This window comes from Panthera pardus, unplaced genomic scaffold, assembly GCF_024362965.1.
Source record: "Panthera pardus isolate Hobbes unplaced genomic scaffold, ASM2436296v1 HiC_scaffold_2, whole genome shotgun sequence".
Classification (NCBI taxonomy): Eukaryota; Metazoa; Chordata; class Mammalia; order Carnivora; family Felidae; genus Panthera; species Panthera pardus.
The window spans coordinates 16,753,316-16,759,540 of record NW_026526765.1 but is presented as its reverse complement, the minus strand read 5'-3'; positions in this window follow the sequence as shown (position 1 = coordinate 16,759,540).

Here is a 6,225-nt window from a genome sequence, read left to right as displayed (position 1 = left end):
TTACTCAGGACTCTCATGATAGGTATAGAAACCACTACAATGCAGTTTTTCAGTAGGGGAGACCAATTGGGCTTAACTGCAAATACAGTAAGGAAAAAAAAAATAGAGCCAAGGACCAGGGCAGGATGTTTGGTGGATAGAAATTACTGAGAGGAAACATCGGGCGTAAAGGGGGATTCTGACTAATCGGATCTAGCAGCATTCTTGCTGAACACAGGCCACCATGATCTGATATCAGCTGAGGATGGTGGGGGATGAGGAATTTGGCCAGATATTGAGGGTGACTAGATATCAAGAGTGGGGATTCTGGCTAAACTGGTTTAGCGTGATTCTTGCTAAAAATCGGGCTCTTGAGGATGTCCCCAAGAATGGGACCCAGCTGAAGAAGAGCTCAGAGGAGCCTGAGTAGAGTTCAGTCAAGGAGAGAGTCCTTGTCATGATCAAATGGCCAATATGCTGGAGTGAATGGAATCCTGCTCTCCATCAGTCCGGTGTAGTGACTAAGAGCACATTGTCTTTCCAGGTTCCAATCCCCTTAGCAATCTCTGACCCTGGGAAATTTCCTTAACCTCTCTATGCCGGTATCTTAGTCTGTAAATGGGGATAACAGTACTCTTTGACTGGGTCAAAAGAGATAAAGAGAAGTAATTTATACACTGTATGCACCGCCTAAAATGCAGTAGGCATATTACTATTATTTTGTTATTATTAGAAATAAGCAACTTTTAATTAAATCATTTGGAAAACATACAGTATAACCAATAAATCTGTTGATGGATCCTATTATAATATAATGCATTTAAAAATGAATTGAAAACCTATTCCTATTTACGTGGGAATGTTCATTTAAAATAAACAAACAGAGGCACCTGGGCGGCTCAGTCGGTTAATTGCCACATTCTTGATTTTTTGGCTCAGGTCATGATCTTATGGTTCGCGAATGGGAACCCCATGTCAGGCTCTGTGCTGATGGTGCGGAACCTGCTTGGGATTCTCTCCCCCGCCCACCCCCCACCCCCGTCTCCTTTCTCTATCAAAATAAATGAACAAAATAAAAACATTTTAAAAATTAATAAAAAACCAAAGTTCCAATGTTAAATTAGTAATCGTTAAATGAGAATGAAATCTTGCCATTTCCAACAATATGGATGGATCTAGAGTGTGTAATGCTAACTGAAATAAGTTAGAGAAAGACAAATACCGTACGATTTCACTCATATGTGGAATTTAAAAAACAAAACGAAGAAAGGGAAAAAAAGAGACAAATAAAACAAAACAGTTCGTAACTATAGAGAACAAACTGATAGTCACCAGAGGAGAAGTGGGTGGGGGGATGAAATTAGGTGGTGAAATAAGTGGTGGTGATGAAAAGTACACTTATTGTGATGAGCACTGAGTAATATATGGAATTGTTGGATCACTATATTGTACATCTATACATAAAATAAAAGAAAAGAAAATAGTAAAATAAATAAAATAAAATAAAAATAAAATAAAATAAATAAAATTAAATAAAAAATAAATAAAATTAAATAAAATAAAAATGAAATGAAATAAATTAAAATAAAATAAAATAAAATAAAATAAAATATAAAATTCCCTGGGGGATGGGGAAGAATTGCTAAACGAGCTTTGTTTTGTTTTGTTTTTTTACTTTTCTACTTATCATCGACTTACTCAACATAGATACATCAGTGCGAATTTTCCTCTACAATTTTTTCAAGATGTATCTAAATGATCCTTTCATTTTAGCAACCGAAATTTGAATCAGCAAAGAATAAAACATGGTAATTGTTCCAATATGAGCTTTCAGTCAGGTTAAAATTCAGTTAGCAGATGCCATTTGTAAATATCCACAGAGATCTGAACTAAAGTAGAAGAAAAAAAAATAATAAGCACAGATGAGAACTGAACTATAAGATATTTTATGAGCCTAAAGTTCTCCTAGAGAAGAGCTGTTCTTCTAGTCTTCATTGTTTTTTTAATAATAAAAGTTCTCAGTCTAGCTTCTATGATGCTATCTTTAATTATCTTACATAATTTCCAATGAATGATAAAAGCATAAGTAGAACGAAATGTTAAGGATTGACTATTCAGAAAGAATTGATTTTTGATGACTGATATAAATTATCATGTGGCTTCTGCTGTGTCCCAGAATTGTTTTTACCCGTGTAAATAGAAATTTGAGTCACTTTGACCTTTTGTAATAAGGGGCGAATTATGCTAGACACACAACTGTTCCATCTGCTTCCACATTCAGTTTTAATCAGAACTCCATTTAAATTTTTGTTCTTGGCAATCACTGCATGACAAAACAAAACAACAACAAAAAATAAATAAATAAGTAAAACAGGAGAAATAAATGAGATGTTGCTTTGCCCTGGCTGATTAAATCATGATTCAAGGTAACATTCAGGTGACATTACAGGTTGTCAGAACAGCAGTGAGCTATACTTTGGAAAGGAAAAAAAAAAAATGTGTGAGGATGTTTATTTATTTCCCCATCCGATACAAGTGACAAGGTTGATATGAGAACACTGGCGTGTCTAGGAAAATATATCACCGTGTTAAAGAGTCCTGTTATTAGGCACCGTGGAAGCTCTATCTGGGAGTAGCTTCCCATAGTGCGGGTAATTATCACAGTCCAGCTTGCTAATTGCTTTTCGATCAGCAGGCTGTGCTTTCAGGGAATCCTGCTGAGCCCTCCTGAACTGCACCTAGACCGCTCCCTAACGAGAACAGTCCTTCTCCGAAGTCTCTGACTTGAACCCGTAGGAAAGCATTATTCCAGGCTTTAAGGTTTGGAAACATTCTAGTCAATAGACTTTTGCTCAACTACTGTATGTTTCAGGATCATTCTGGAAACCATTACATTCTTTCCCCAAGTCTATGAGTAATCACCAAAGGAATCCATGGGAAAGCAAGGAGCAGGGCTCAGCCAGGATCTTCTTCCTGTTTGAAGTTAATGTAAATGCAGTTAAACTCAAAATACTATTTGGAGTTTCCACGTGTAGTGAGAGACTTTTCCATGACACAGCAGACGTTTCAGACACCTGGACCTGGATATCAGAATATTGTGAATTGATTTATTTGTGCATGTACGCATGTGCGTATAGATGTATTTTATACTGACCATGTGTAAACCTCTGCACTTTGTATTGTGCGTAAATCTAATTTAATTTAGAAACTCTATAAATGTGGAATTATTTCATATTTTTAAAACAATAAAACTGACATTGACTAAGAAAAGAAAAGCAAATTTCTAAGGTTATATAGTATGTGTCAATATGAACATTTAAATTCATCCCTCTATGGTTTCTCTACTCATACTTAGTACAACTCAGTACAAATGTTAAAATTGCTATATGAAAAAAGCATATATATATACTTTTATATTATATATATATAGAGAGAGAGAGAGACAGAGACAGAGACAAAGACAGAGACAGAGACAGAGAGAGGCAGAGAGACAGAGACAGAGAAAGAGAGAGACAGAGAGGAAGAGAGACAGAAAAATATATATTCATATATATAAAGAGAGAGAGAGACAGACAGACAGAGAAACACTTGACTAATAGAGAATTATATAAAAAAGACTGGAGCTCAAATTTATCAGAACTGTACCTCTTTAATTAAAAAAAAAGTCAGTGTTCCCCTTAACATGACAAAGTTCAATATAGAGAAAGTTATCAAACTTCCAATTAATTAATGAAACCAATTTTATCTTGTCATTGGAATATAAGAAGAAACTAAAAATACTATATATTAATAGCTATTTTAATATATAAAAATTCAGGCACAGGAAGGCAGGATCCATAATGAGACAAACATATGCCACATAGAACCAATATGAGTGTAGCAACTTAGAAGGATAACAAATTTGCATAAAGTTTGAATAAGCAAAATACGGTCGTGATTTATCAGGTTGTTGTATTCCTAAAATCTATGTTCAGTTTATATGGAAGCCATAGGTTCGCAAGAAACACAATGTGCAATAAAACATTTCTTTCAAAACTAATTCTTCACTGGCTATCCTGAAGCAGAGGGGCTCTATTCCATGCTGCTTGCTACAGGACAGTGGACAAAAGTTATATAGAAACATAGTAAATGGCCCTAAAAATCTTCTGTCTGACATTTTGTTGGTCTAATTTAGTCGTTTCACCGTGCCTGTTTTTGAAGTGCAATTCTATGTATGTCTGCGAGTCTGGAAACTAATGAAACCCCATACTATACATTTAAGCCACCATGATTTTGATGGGATTGCATAAATAAAAATTATGTTTTTCCAGAAAATAAATATCTTGACATATTAATTAATTTATTTATTTATTTATTTATTTATTTATTTATTTATTTAATTTTAGAGCACCCACAAGAGAGCACAAACATGAGCAGGGAAGAGGGACAGAGGGAAAGAGAGAGAGAATCTTAACCAGACCCCATGTTCAGCATTGAATCTGATGCAGGGCTCGATCCCAGGACGCTGAGATCATGACCTGCGCTGAAAACAAGAGTTAGATGCTCAGCCAACTTAGCCACCCGGGCACCCCTATCTTGACATTTTAAGGAATTAACTCACAAATGAAAAAAGAGGTAATTGTATTGGGACTATCTGATTAATACCTTGTTTATTATTAAGCTGAAGAAGAACACAATATTTAATAATGACACAAAAAGTTATTTTATCTAATATTGTACTCTCAATCAAAATGACAGAACTTTTTTGTTTGTTTGTTTGTTTGTTTGTTTTTGGAGAAATGTCCAAATTGGATTATATACGAAAACTTTCAGGAACAATGTGCCAGCAATGGCTAAACCTTTCAGAGGAAATCCATTAACTTTCATTACTTAAAAAAACAAAAAGAACACAAACAAACAAAAAGACAAAAAAGTCGGATCTCTACACTGTGATAATATGAAGCCAATTAGATTGCCTGCCTGCATTTGTAGGGTATTTTATTCTCTGTCTTTTGCATCATCTTGCTGAAAGAGAAGTTCTATGAGTAATTAACTCCTAAAATGTTAAGCAAATGATCATTAGTGAAATGATAATCATTGAAGCTTTAAAGCTAAATACTTTGTGTTAAACGTGGTGCAATAGTTACTTTAATAATTTTCTACATTTGCTCCATTGACATGATTGTGTAGCAGATGGGTTAGACCTACTCTGTATTCTATGCTTGCGCTATTCCCATTTTCTCAAGATCCTGAGGAATTCTTGACTAGGTAAGAAATTCATTCACATTCTTAACTCCACCTTGCATGATTCTACTGTCTCCTTCCTCCTTCCTGTATTTTATGTTGATCTAATGTAGTTACATTAATGTAGACATAAAATAATCTGTATTATTTATTAAAAGCCCTCGAGTTTTATGAGCAACTGTAATATTTTAAATAACCTACAATGATTTGTTAAACCATTAATGTTAACCTAATAATAGTCTTTGTATCTTAATTTTTCTATGCAATTTATATTGATAGGTAAATGTCATGTGGTTAAAAGAGATATAATAAAATATGTCATATACATAATATTCCATAAACAACCCATGTGAGGATTAAAGTAGTTAAAGAGTTTGCATATCAATGTGATATTTGTAATTCACTTTTCCCACATTCGACATTAGAGCTTATTCTTAAAATTTCTCTCTTTCTAGGAAAATCACCTTTCTCTCTAAAACTGGGTCTTTACTTTTTTCCCTGATGTACCACATGTAGCATACCTGGGTGTTAATTACATGGGCAGGATTGCCTCAGAATTATATCTGTATCAACTGCAATTGTTTTTATGCCTCTATTGCTGTGTATACACTGTTTGTTCACTCTGGAACACATTGCAGATCAACTCTCCTGGAAAACCTACTCTAAGACAGAGATAAACGTCCAAGAGTTTCTTAGGATGTGCTCCGGGCATCTACAATTGTTGGAGGGGAGAAGCAGGAACAGCAAAGGGAAAAGGAGGTGTGATACAGTCTGAAGGAAACCTCCACTGATGCTCTGGCGAGTTCTGAAGCTGGACTATGTCTAGACTTGAGGTTAGTAAGTGGGCTGGTGCAGAGAAAAAAAAAAAAATCCAAATCTCAGTTGAATAACGAAACTGCAAACTCATTTACAGAAATGAAACGTCTAGCCCTTAGATGGTGCAAATGTCAGACGATCAAATCTCCTTGTATGGTAGAAATTTAAAAATATTTTCCTGCAGGACCTAGATAAATTGATATAATG